We start from the raw sequence: 14276 nt of genomic DNA on the forward strand, positions 1-14276 counted from the left end.
GCACCTTTAACCCCATGGTCAACACTAATCTCAAAATTTTTTCAAAAGTATGTGAAAATGATTTGAGAACTGTGCTGAGCTGTAAACGAAAATACAAGTGGTTTAATTTAGTAAAGAAAGTGCAGCACTCCAGAAATTGCGGCACTCTCTGCAGTACAGGATTATGAATGCAGATGAAGGGGTGGGGATTGTGGTCATGGACCACAACAGATACGATGGCAAAATGCGAGCAATACTGTTCAATGATGACAGCTACTGTATCAAGAATAAAGAAGTACTTTCCAGATTTAAATACACAGACTTAACCCGAAGGGAACTATTAGCCAACAACAGAATATCAGATTTTGAATTTGATTTTATGGCATTGGAGAGAACTTAGGTGGCAAATTGAGCTCATGGCGGACATGCCCCCTGGGCTAACTGGGGCTTTGAACATTAAATGCATATTAAAATGAATTAAATAACCTGTTCCTTCTCCCTCACATGTCACACACATCACCTCATTTTCAAGCAGCACTTACAAGTGGCATTTAAACTCGGTATGAATGCTCTATAGTAGATTTCTGAAGAAGTTTGTGTATCTAAATAAACATGCGAATGAAAGCACTCAGATCTACAGTGTTTGTATGTGTGGTTTCTTATACCGATATCCCCAGTTATTCAGCTCTGCCTTGCTAAATATAGGATCTATATTATAACAACGAATGATCAGATGATCAAACATTGTTATATTGACCCCTAAAGCATGAAAACTCAAAACAGCAAACAACCAGAACAGTGATTTTCTTCCCATGGAAAAAAATTACTGTTCCCAAAAAAAAAAAAAACACTAAACACTAAATTAAGTGGGGGGCTTTGCCCCCCACACCCCCAACTTAAATATACCAACTACAAGATCTCACTACAGTGAAGGAAATGGCACAACCCAGATGGACGGCCCAGCAATTTCTTTCCATGGGAAAATATTTGCTGTTCCGGCTGTTTGCTATTTTGCCGGTTCGACATTTAGTGTTCGAACTAACAGCGTGATCATTCACTAAACTAAAGTAGACCCTAAATATATGTGTATTTGTGTGTGTGTGTGTGTGTGTGTGTGTGTGTGTGTGTGTGTGTGTGTGTGTGTGTGTGTGAGAGAGACCAAGTTTTGAATACAGTACATAAACTATATATCTGGAAACCATTTATATGGAATGCTTAGGTACCCTGGAAATCTTTACAACATTCTTATTGATGATTTGTAAGTATTCCAAACAATAACTATATTTTTCATAAATAATAATAAACATATACTTTCACTGAAGTGAACTTATTCAGTGTTGCCCCTAAATGGCAACTCATTACCATGTAGCAAATGTATTTAAAGAGATTTGCCATGGGTGCATTTCCAACAGAACAATGGAAGATTTTCCACCTACAGTGGACGTCTGGATTCCCAGAATATTTATGGACATAAATAATCAATTAAGGCCAGCTAGTGCTTTTCAAAAGGAAACGAAGAGTATTTAGTAATTTTATTATTGCAATAATGTGCTGGAGAAACAGGTGTTTAACCCAAGACTCATCTACTAATCTGTGTAAAGGACACCAACTCATATAATCTGTGGTGACTAACAATTTTTATGTACCATCTCTCTAACCTTACATGCAGACTTGTAATGGGTATGAGTAAATATTAAAACTAACTAAGATCTAAGAAGTTATTCAAAATGTCTTTAAAGAAAGTGTGTGTGTGTGTGTGTGTGTGTGTGTGTGTGTGTGTGTGTGTGTGTGTGTGTGTGTGTGTGTGTGCATGTGTGTGCGTGTGAGGTTGTGTGCGTGTGCGTGCGTGCGTGCATGCGTGCATGCATGTGTGTATATGTGTGTGCGTGCGTGAGGGGGTGTGTGCGTATGCGTGTGTGTGTGTGTGTGTGTGTGTGTGTGCGTGCGTGTGTGTTGGGGGGTCATACAGTCTAACATCCCAGGAAGCTAGCATACTCTGTGCCATGATAACAGCTCAGTCTTTGCTCATTCCAAGTTAAAATACTAACACTATAATTGTAAATAGGTAGTGTAATTCTCTATTAATGTGTGTATCTCAAAAAACATTTAATGGATACAGTCAGGATTTGACATTTGAATGTCATCAGCACAGGTTTCATCATCATTTTTTTTCTGTAGGCTACATTAAATCAAAAAATATTATACAATGTTAACAGTTTTCAAGTCATCAACTTGAGCTAAATTGCAGCATGCATCTTCAAAGTAACACTGCAAAAATGCACGAATGAGTATGCCGCCATATGGAAATGCTGGGTGTAGCTCTACTATGGTGGTCTAAAATGTTCTAAATATTATCATCAGGACGGTTAAATATAATATTTTTCAAAAAAAGGTGATTACTTCATAGCTTTAGTGATCAGTTCTTGATAATACAAATGCTAGATAAAAATGTTTCTACATTGTAGTTAACAGTGGTGTAGTAGGAAAAAAAAATTCATGTTACATGTTAAATTCTAATGAAATGAACTAGTGATATACTGCTCACTATAATGTTTATGCTGATATTTGCTTGATCTTGGCATTATAGCTGGAAGATACAAACTGCTTTCAGTTCACTTCTTTAGTCATATGTATATTAGCACATTCTTCTGGATAAGTCTTCTAGGTATATAAATATAAATGCTTCAGACATCACAAACAAGAAACCACTTCCAAGTAGATATCATTCACCACAAATCTCTTGCTAGGTTGCTTGCATGGTACTGAGGTGCCTTAATATGGTTGATAAGAATAACAGAGCTGCAAAAACATCAGTAACAACAGGAGAGCTAGACAATTCCAAAGCAGTGAGCAGAGAAGGACAGAGGAACAGGCTGATACAAAGTAGCAGCGTAACAGTAACGTTGTAGCTATATCAGTCTGAAACATCAGCAGAAATAATACTGCAGATGTGTAACAAATGACAGCATTAATGGCTTAAACACAAATCACAAGAAAGTCAGTTAAATTTTGAATGCACTTGATAAATCCAGATCTCTACTTAAAAAAAAAAAAAAAAACACTCAGCAGAAGTAATATGATAAGATCTGTCAACGTTTGCCCACTGGCAACCAACATCTCATTTAGGATATAAACTAAGGCTGTCCCTGAGGTTCTATGCATTACCTACAGTCATCTTGCATATCACCAGAGATACGTGTCCCTTTTGCTAACAATGCTCAAGGATAATAGATCAGACCCTACATAGCCTTCCTTGCAACTGTGCCCACAAATATTTCCGAAACCCAAAAAAGAAGCCCCTACCTACTACTCTCCCTGTTGTCTGTAATCTAGTCTTATGTGGTGACATACATCCTAACCCTGACCCTTCTCCTTGCTCTCATAATTCCCCTTACTCCACAAATCCCTAAACTTCACCACAATTAATCTCCAAAGCATAAGAAACAAAATTCCTCAACTGCACAGATGGTCCAGTCAACATAAACCAGACTTTACCTCCATCACTGAAACCTGTCTAAAACCATATATCAAAGATTCTGAATTTCTACCCCTAACTATTCCTGCCTTAGAACTGACAGACGTCATAAAAAAGATGGAGGCATCACCTTATTATATCTAAGCACCTTTACAGTGATTCCATATTCTAAACCTATTCCGCTCTTTTCCACAGCAGAGCTACTTGTTACCTTCCTAAAACTCAGTGATTGCAAAAGCCTTTGTATCATACTCATAATCATTCCCCCAGGCAACAATACTCCTATTCTAGAAGAAATTCTTTCCTGGACAACCAACAACATAAAAAATTAAACTATCATCCTAGGCAATGTTAATATTAACTGGCTAGACATCTCCAATAATAACCCCTCTACCGATATCAACCTTCACATTTATACTCAGCTAATTTCTGATATAACCAAACCTGGCAATAAGAATAACAAAGGTTCTATCTTGGATTGGATCATGGTTCCTGACCCAGATAAAGTCTCCCCCTTTGGCACACTCCCAAATAGTATTAGTGACCACTCTCAGTATTCATAATATGTAAGCCCACCTCTATACCAAACATACACCAATATTGATATACCAGAGATCTATCCCACTTCTCCCCAAATACCTTCAATGACATCTTGCAGAATATTAACTGGAGTCCACTAAAATTTCTCCCACTCAGTGAAGCTTTAGAATTCTTTAATTCTGCATTTCTTAGGATCCTATATAGTCTTGCCCCTCTCTGGTTAAAGCGAATCAAGGCAAAACATGCCAGCTGGCTTGTCAAGTCCACAAAGCAAATTATGTCCTCTAGAATAAAGCCTTAAAAAGCCTGGCAGAAAAACAAAACTCTTTCCAACCTCATGCAATATAAACAACTTGCAATCAGACTAAATGTTTAGCTGTCAAAAAAAAAAGAATACTTCCAAGCTATCCAAGACCAACATAAACAAAACCTCAAGAAATTCTGGGGAGCAATCAACTCCCTTCTCCATCAAGGAACTAACAATAATCCATGCCTAAACCCAGAACCCCCCCCCCCTGAGCTAGCCTCACTCCTTAACACATATTTTTATTGACACCATCGCTAAACTTACTACCACCTTCCTACCCATCTACACAGATCCACTAGTACCACCATTAGTACATTCCCCTTCAAATCCTCTTCCTACTTTCTCATTTTCACCCATACCCACTTCCACAATCCAAAAACGTCTTCATAAACTAAAACCTTGTACCAGCTCCCCAGATAACTTACCTGCAGAATGCTTACAACTACCAGCCTCCTCCATTGCATACCTTATCAGCATTCATCTCAGTAGGTCCATTCAGGAATCATGCATACCTGATATCTAGAAAAAAGCATTTGTTCTCCCACTTCATAAAGGCAGCAACAACTCTGACATCTCAAATTTCTGGCCTATTACTATTCTTTCCCCCATCTCCAAAATACTAGAAAAGTGCATTCATACTTAGCTTCTTAGTCATCTGGTAAACACCAAATCCTTTCCCCCACTCAACATGACTTTAGTCCCAGACAGAGCATTAACACTGCCCTCATTTCCTTCTTGGATACAGTAAACAGAGCTTGAGATGCTGGCCCCTGAGTCTCTGCACTCTTTCTTGATCTATCAAAGGTATTCAACACAGTTTCCCACTCCCTTCTGCTTGCTAAACTCTCCAAACTTAGCCTATCTTCCACTACCTTACACTGGTGTTCTAACTATCTCAGCAATAGACAGTAATGTACTATATGGTAGCACTCTTTTTCCCCTTTCATAAATACAAGTAAAGGGGTACCCCAGAATTCAATACTGGATCCCCTTTTATTCAGTATATTTGTCAATAACTTTCACATCACTCTTACCCACAGTACTGTTATCCAGTATGCAGATGCCTCAACTATTATCTGCTCTTCTAAATCTGTCACTGCACTACAGCATCTTACCCAAGATGCATTTACTTCTACCAAAACCTAGATGTCTCAGAACCATCTCACCCTCAAGCCCAATAAAGCAAAACTCTTAATATTTACCCCCACAAAATCTAGTCCTGTTGACAAGTCACTATTCTCTGTTCATTCCCAAAACAACACTATCATTGAAGTTGTCCCTAGTACCAATTGCTTGGTGTCATCATTGATGTTAAATTAACTTTTGACATTCACATTTACAGCAATATCAAAAAGCCAATCAAAGGCTTGGAGCCCTTTATAGGCTCAACTATTTTCTTAACCTCTCTGCTAAAAGGTCCCTTGCCTCATCTTTCCCACTTCCAGCTCTTTTATATGGCACCCCCTTCCTCACCAATCTACAGTCCTCCCTGAAAACAAAACTAGACTCATGGTACAACAAAGTTGCCAAATGTGTTTCAAATGTAAAATTTTCCTACCACCACCGTTCCTCTCTACATCAACTAAATTGGCTCGAATCTAAACATTATCTCACTTATCTACAATTAACTACTGCCCATAAACTTATCTACTGCCCGGCAACTTGCCCTGTCCTCTCCTCTATGCTGACCAGGTATCATCTTAATCAACACCTCAGGTCTGAAAATAAAATGTTACTGACTGTTAAGAAACCTAAGCTCTCAGCTGGCCAAATGTATTCTTTTACTGTCTCTAAGCTATGGAATAATCTCCCTCTTTAAATCAGGACTATCAGCAGTCCCTCAGACTACATCTCTCTTCTCACTGGCTATGCACCTGCACCCTAACAAATACCCTCAAAACCTGACTTCCCTCACTGGCACCTCACTCTTCTGGATGTCATTACTGGTATTCCCTCTCCTTCTTTCTACCACACTTACTCCTTCTGCTGTCACTTTACCTTGACTTTTCACTCCTTCTATTCTCACCCTGAAGTTAATTTCTTCTCTGCTAAAAATTCTGCATATACATTTATACTTATGTGTTATTTGAAAATGTTCTGTGTTTACTTCTACATTTATACTGTGATTGTAAACAATTTTACTCTTGTTGTTATTAAGTTTATTGAGTGTACTGCTACTGTTCGACATACTTCGTATTGTGTATTAAAATTTCTTTGTATATAATTAATGTGGAGCTTTTCTCCCAAGGCCTTCACTAAAAATGAGCTCACTCTAGGCCCAATGGACTTTCCCAGTAAACAAATGCAATAAATAAATCAATATACCAAAACATAAGATTAATGCTGTAATTTTAAATAGGAAGCATGTTTCTCTAATAAGTTAAGTGTCTCAAAAAGTTGCTACTATGTATAGTGAGGATTAGACATTTGTAGGCCATCATTACAGTTTTCAACATTTTTAGATTTACTGTATCCTTAAAAGTAGAATCTTAAATGTTTTTGAAGGTTTTTGAAGGTTTACAAGTTATAGCAAAATTAAAATAAACATAATTTATCCTTCTAATTAACACTGCCAAAAACACAGAAACATATATACTTCTAAAATGAAAGTTTGGGCACCAGCTTTTTGTATTTTGGCTTGTTCTTAACTCACCTTGTTTACATCAGCATTTTCTGCCAAACTGGAATACAAAACACCAGATATGCATTGTGAAAAACTGAAAGGCTGCTGGCCTAGCTAGATAGAATTTTGTAGATAATTATATGTCATTGTAAATATTAATAAAATCCACAGGCTGTTTCACAAATGTAAAGAAAACTATGTTAAATGTTGAACTTCAAAAATGTAGCCACGGTGCACTCTGCTGGAAGAAAGCTGAGAAAGTAAAGTATTTTATGACTATTTGATCTCAAAGCTCGGCGACAGAATGTCTGGACTAAGGAATTCCTTCTATTGTTTGAGACCAGAGTTTATTGCTAGATTTTACATGTATAATGTCTTTTGTTGCTGTGGTTTCCTGGCCAGGTGCAAGATCAAAGAACTGGTAAAACTCTGAGTTTCTGTTAGCCTGGGAAATTAAATCAGAAGTGTCAAGAATGATGTAATCTAAAATGAGTCAGCAGTGATGTATCAATTTAAGACTTTCTCAGAGAGAGTAATAATTAGACTGTTTTGGATTTTGTCAGAAGACCTTACACTCACCAGTACTCTGCCTTTGCACTGTCTGTATGTAAGTAGGATCTTAGACTTTAGTGTTTCTCTTAGAAATATATAAAAAATAGTATGTTTAGTCTAGCTGTTTTCTATTTTTATGTCAGACTATTCTACAATATTATTTTAAGCATTTCATGTGATCGCTGAACTCTTGACTAGCACTGTGTTGAATTAAGGAGATTTGCCTTGTGTTTTATTATTTATCCACAAACAGGCAAAGGCACAATGTATACACGCTAAACTGAATAAACGAAAACCAGGACTAGTTGCTTCAGGCACAATAAACAGACACTTTATTACGTGAGCGCTTTCGGGAAATTCAATGACTTCCCTTCCTCAGACAAAAGCATATGCTTGCAAGCTTCAATAAATAGCAAGCCTTAATGCATAAATTAAACAATCAAGTAATTAACAACAATCAGACATTCTTTAAAGATAAATCAGTTAAAAATCCAAACGTAAGCTTAATAGTTGAATACTACCCATAGAGCAGAACTTTAAAAAAGCACAAGCTATAATAAAATTAAGTTAAAAAGTGCCAAGGAAACCAACACTTACAAGATTGCTACATAGCAGAAAACAAATAAATCAGCATAGAAAAAAATAAAAAAATAATTTAATCTAAACCTTTAAGAAAAGGTGGGCAAAAAAAGACTAAATGAAAACAAACAAAATATAAACAGAGCCAGAAAAGGCAAGTTTTAATCTACCTTTCCAAGGCTAATCTTTTGAGACAGCATTTAATGGACATGGTCTCATTGAGACCGGGCATTAAATAAGATGCAGTCAGAACCTGCCATCTTAATTCTTCGATCTCAAGATTAATCTGCCAGGGCCCACCTCTGTCATCCTTATTAATTTGGGTGAGGACTGAAAACTTAAAGAAATGGCCAGGGTGATCGTTAATGTGCCTAGCTAGGGCATTCGTAAGGTCACATTTAGTGATTGCATAATAGTGCTCATATATACGTTGCTTAAGCTTTCGCTCAGTTTTACCAATGTAAAAGGCGTTGCAATCCTGACATAGAGCACAGTAAACCACTCCCATTGAGTCACAGGAAAAGTGACCTTGAATTTTAAACTGAACCCCCCTAATGTTGACCTGATAGGCTAGGTTCAGGTGTTTACATTGATGACAACGCCCACATCTTACCATTCCTTTGGGCCTAAAGCTCTTATTTCTATTGGTGTATTGAAGTAAAGATTTCAAATTCAACCCTCTTCTAAAAGTGATAGTGGGTTGATCACCTAAAGCCTTGGCTAAAAGAGGGTCTTTCATTAGTAGAGCCCAATTTTTCACCAAGGTAGCCCTAATAAAGGAATGGTCCAGGTTGTAAGTGCAAAAGAACCTAATAACATTTTTATTTCTATTGTTATTTCTTGGGTCTTCCAATGGGGTAACTAATTCTTCCATTTCAGACCCTTCTAACCCCAAAACTAGCAATAATGGTTTATAAAATCCGTTTTGCCATTTATTAATAACCTCCATCTCTAAAGATTGCACAAGTGACAAGGGATATCCTCTCTTTATAAACATTCTTTCCAACAATTTACATTCCTCCAAAAAGTCGGCTTCCTCAGAAACCATCCTAGCAGCTCTAACAAGCTGCCCTTTACCGACCCCCCCCTCTTTTGGTGGTAGGGGTGACAACTTGAAAAATGGAGAAAGACATTAGAGTAGGTGGGTTTCCTGAAGATGTAACTTTTAAACTTTTTATTGACATAATCTTTTTGGATACATATGTCAAGAAAGCTGATGGAATACAACCCGATAGAATAAGTGAACTCCAAAAAGTTGGTTAAACTAGAAATAGACGCAATAAAATCAGCAATAGCATCCTGTGGTCCTTTCCACAGGAAAAACATGTCGTCCTGATACCTAGTGTACCAGGCAACATTTTGCTTAAAAAGCGGATCTTCAAATAACTTTGTGGTCTCCCATTGAGCCATAATACAGTTGGCAAAGCTGCCACCACAGGGGGAGCCCATTGCCACCCCTGACTTCTGGACAAAACGATCTCCCTCAAAAATCACAAAGTTGTTAGTAAGAACTAGTTCAAGTAGTGTTTCAACAACATAGATGGTGTTGTTGTTAACATTTCTGATGTACAGGAAATCCCTAACCCACTCTAAGCCTAAGTCGTGAGGGATCACTGTATAGAGGTCCCTCACATCGACAGTCAAAAATATGTAATCATCTCTAAACAGGAAACTACTGAAAGCCCTTAAAAACCCCCAAGAATCTTTACAGATTTGACTTTCTTTTGCAATCAGGGGCTTTAGGATGCTGTCAATGTACTTGGCACATCCATACGTGATGGACCCTCTCCCATCCACAATTGGTCTAAAAGGGGGGGGTCGGAAAGGCGTTTATGGATCTTAGGAATGCCAAAAAAATAAGCTATTCTGGGGGCTGGCATGGAAAGAAATGCAAATAAGTCAACATCAATAGCAGCTTCTGTAAAGAGGTCATCCAAGACCTGTATAATTTTAGCATAAGCGGTATTCAATTCATTACGTCTAATCTTTTGATAGACTGGGTTTTCTAAATGTAATAACATTGATGCAATATAGGTGTCATGATCCATACAAACTAACCCTCCCCCTTTATCAAGCTTCATCATTCTTATTTTACAGTCCTTTAGAAGCCTGATAAAGTCCTGTTCATTGTCTTTTATATTAAACCCTCCTTTCTTTGTTCTAGACCCTCCTTGACAGAAAGTACGGAAATCCAATTCACAAATTTTTTCATATGCTGAAAGGACCGGGTGCAAGGGTGGGTTATAAAAACTAGAAACCCATAAAACCTCCTGAACTGATGAATTTACTTCCAAAAGAGAAGTGAGATTGAGTTTTTGAACAAACAATTTAAGGTCTATAATTGTGTTGACCAAGTTTAGGCCAGAATCTGGCACAAAAGTTAGCCCCAAAGAAAAAAACTCAATCATCTCCTTCGGAAACAAAAAGTCAGTATAGTTGTACAAAAAGAAGTCACCAGTATCATTAACCTGAACAGTTGGGTTCAGGTGATTCTGTTGAGCTACCTCCTCCTCTGATTCTTCCGTTTCCGAGATCGCCCCTGCTGGTTCGTGTTTCTCGGTTGATTGGCCTGATGGGTCTCCTAACCCTGAAAACCCTGTTGGACCATACCAGGACTAGCATACCCCTCTTGCTGACTGCATCTTATTTAATGCCTGGTCTCAATGAGACCGTGTCCATTAAATGCTGTCTCAAAAGATTAGCCTTGAAAAGGTAGATTAAAACTTGCCTTTTCTGGCTCTGTTTATATTTTGTTTGTTTTCATTTAGTCTTTTTTTTCCCACCTTTTCTTAAAGGTTTAGATTAAATTAAATTTTTATTTTTTTCTATGCTGATTTATTTGTTTTCTGCTATGTAGCAATCTTGTAAGTGTAAGTGTAAGTGTAAAGGACTGTAAAATAAGAATGATGAAGCCGGATAAAGGGGGAGGGTTAGTTTGTATGGATCATGACACCTATGTTGCATCGATGTTATTACATTTAGAAAACCCAGTCTATCAAAAGATTAGCCGTAATGAATTGAATACCGCTTATGCTAAAATTAAACAGGTCTTGGATGACCTCTTTATAGAAGCTGCTATTGATGTTGACTTATTTGCATTTCTTTCCATGCCAGCCCCCAGAATTTTTTCGGCATTCCTAAGATCCATAAACGCCTTTCTGACACTCCTTTTAGACCAATTGTGGATGGGAGAAGGTCCATCACGTATGGATGTGCCAAGTACATTGACAGCATCCTAAAGCCCCTGATTGAAAAAGAAAGTCAAATCTGTAAAGATCCTTCGGGTTTTTTAAGGGCTTTCAGTAGTTTCCTGTTTAGAGATGATTACATCTTTTTGACTGTCGATGTGAGGGACCTCTATACAGTGATCCCTCACGACTTAGGCTTAGAGTGGGTTAGGGATTTCCTGTACGTCAGAAATGTTAACAACAACACCATCTATGTTGTTGAAACACTACTTGAACTAGTTCTTACTAACAACTTTGTGATTTTTGAGGGAGATCTTTTTGTCCAGAAGTCAGGGGTGGCAATGGGCTCCCCCTGTGGTGGCAGCTTTGCCAACTGTATTATGGCTCAATGGGAGACCACAAAGTTATTTGAAGATCCGCTTTTTAAGCAAAATGTTGCCTGGTACACTAGGTATCAGGATGACATGTTTTTCCTGTGGAAAGGACCACAGGATGCTATTGCTGATTTTATTGCATCTCTTTCTAGTTTAACCAACTTTTTGGAGTTCACTTATTCTATCGGGTTGGATTCCATCAGCTTTCTTGACATATGTATCCAAAAAGATTATGTCAATAAAAAGTTTAAAAGTTCCATCTTCAGGAAACCCACCTACTCTAATGCCTTTCTCCATTTTTCAAGTTGTCACCCCTACCACCAAAAGAGGGGGGTCATTAAAGGGCAGTTTGTTAGAGCTGTTAGGATGGTTTCTGAGGAAGCCGAGTTTTTGGAGGAATGTAAATTGTTGGAAAGAATGTTTATAAAGAGAGGATATCCCTTGTCACTTGTGCAATCTTTAGAGATGGAGGTTATTAATGAACGGCAAAACGGATTTTATAAACCATTATTGCTAGTTTTGGGGTTAGAAGGGTCTGAAATGGAAGAATTAGTTACCCCATTGGAAGACCCAAGAAATAACAATAGAAATAAAAATGTTATTAGGTTCTTTTGCACTTACAACCTGGACCATTCCTTTATTATGGCTACCTTGGCGAAAAATTGGGCTCTACTAATGGAAGACCCTCTTTTAGCCAAGGTTTTAGGTGATCAACCCACTATCACTTTTAGAAGAGGGTTGAATTTGAAATCTTTACTTCAATACACCAATAGAAATAATAGCTTTAGGCCCAAAGGAATGGTAAGATGTGGGCGTTGTCATCAATGTAAACACCTGAACCTAGCCTATCAGGTCAACATTAGGGGGTTCAGTTTAAAATTCAAGGTCACTTTTCCTGTGACTCAATGGGAGTGGTTTACTGTGCTCTATGTCAGGATTGCAAGGCCTTTTACATTGGTAAAACTGAGTGAAAGCTTAAGCAACATATATATGAGCACTATTATGCAATCACTAAATGTGACCTTACGAATGCCCTAGCTAGGCACATTAACGATCACCCTGGCCATTTCTTTAAGTTTTCAGTCCTCATCCAAATTAATAAGGATGATAGAGGTGGACCCTGGCAGATTAATCTTGAGATTGAAGAATTAAGATGGCAGGTTCTGACTGCATCTTATTTAATGCCCGGTCTCAATGAGACCGTGTCCATTAAATGCTGTCTCAAAAGATTAGCCTTGAAAAGGTAGATTAAAACGTGCCTTTTCTGGCTCTGTTTATATTTTGTTTGTTTTCATTTAGTCTTTTTTTTGCCCACCTTTTCTTAAAGGTTTAAATTAAATTAAATTTTTATTTTTTTCTATGCTGATTTATTTGTTTTCTGCTATGTAGCAATCTTGTAAGTGTTGGTTTCCTTGGCACTTTTTAACTTAATTTTATTATAGCTTGTGCTTTTTTAAAGTTCTGCTCTATGGGTAGTATTCAACTATTAAGCTTACGTTTGGATTTTTAACTGATTTATCTTTAAAGAATGTCTGATTGTTGTTAATTACTTGATTGTTTAATTAATGCATTAAGGCTTGCTATTTATTAAAGCTTGCAAGCATATGCTTTTGTCTGAGGAAGGGAAGTCATTGAATTTCCCGAAAGCGCTCACGTAATAAAGTGTCTGTTTATTGTGCCTGAAGCAACTAGTCCTGGTTTTCATTTATTCAGTTTTTTTATTTATCATTAAATATTTTTAAACCTTTCAACTGTGGCTGTTTTGTGTAGACATGATTTAAGCTCTAGAGTACATTGCATGTATATAGTGATACAGTACAAAGCTACTCCAATAAGCCTTAAAAGTTCTGGTCACACCACTAATTGGATAATAATACTACAAGGTAAAATTGGACACCCTTTGGGAAGGGCCTTATTGGTAGCTGATAAATAGGGGTTCTGGTGGTAGTGGATTACTACCTTGTAATCTGCAGAAGGGGCACAACTAGTGAACCTGTGCCAGCTTTCTCCAGGAGTGTCTGTGTGTGTGTGTGTGTGTATGTCAGCTACTTGGACAGGGACATGAAGCACTGGCGGGACAGAGAGAGTGCTAGGAGAACTTGGCTTGGGACCCTGGCTAAGTTCCCCACTCTATAGCTGTGCCAGTGGGGAATCTTAATGGCGATCTGGAGAGAAAGGGAGAAACCAGCCCTGGACTGACTGTGATCTCTGTGTGCTCTTAAGGGAAATTGTACTTTACTTTGAGTGTACTTGTTATCCTTCCCAATGTGTATGCCCCTCACTGATGCTAGTGGTGAGGATTGAGGCTCCTTAATTACTGAGTTAGTGCACGGGCATCACATATTAATTGGTTAGCAGTGGTGGAATATCCACACCATCATATTGTTAGGTACATACTAATTGGCTTGTAGTGGTGTGGATAGTGAATTCCTGCAGCTTGTGGACATTGATCACTGAATGTGTTTTTGTACTGTAAATCAGGCAAGTGATAAATATTCAGAGTTCATATCACAATTGTTTTATTTCTTTTGTTAGCTTAGTTGGTCAGGGAGAGCAGACAGGCATGTCAGCAGAGGAGTATGGCAAGCTGACAAGGAGACAGTTGGCTGAGGTGTGCCAGGCTAAGGGACTGGTCCATGGAAACCTGATTAAGGCAGAC

The 14276-nt window shown here is 37.9% G+C and overlaps 1 protein-coding gene across 1 annotated transcript in view; it reads right to left on the bottom strand.

Annotated features, from left to right (window-relative positions):
* Positions 1–14276, bottom strand: part of WDR72 (WD repeat domain 72) — a 2139079-nt gene that overhangs the window by 1679653 nt on the left and 445150 nt on the right. The gene's annotated exons all lie outside the window — the stretch shown is intronic.

The sequence above is a fragment of the Protopterus annectens genome, chromosome 7.part1 (genome assembly GCF_019279795.1).
Source record: "Protopterus annectens isolate FY-2018-M chromosome 7.part1, PAN1.0, whole genome shotgun sequence".
Lineage (NCBI taxonomy): Eukaryota > Metazoa > Chordata > Ceratodontiformes > Protopteridae > Protopterus > Protopterus annectens.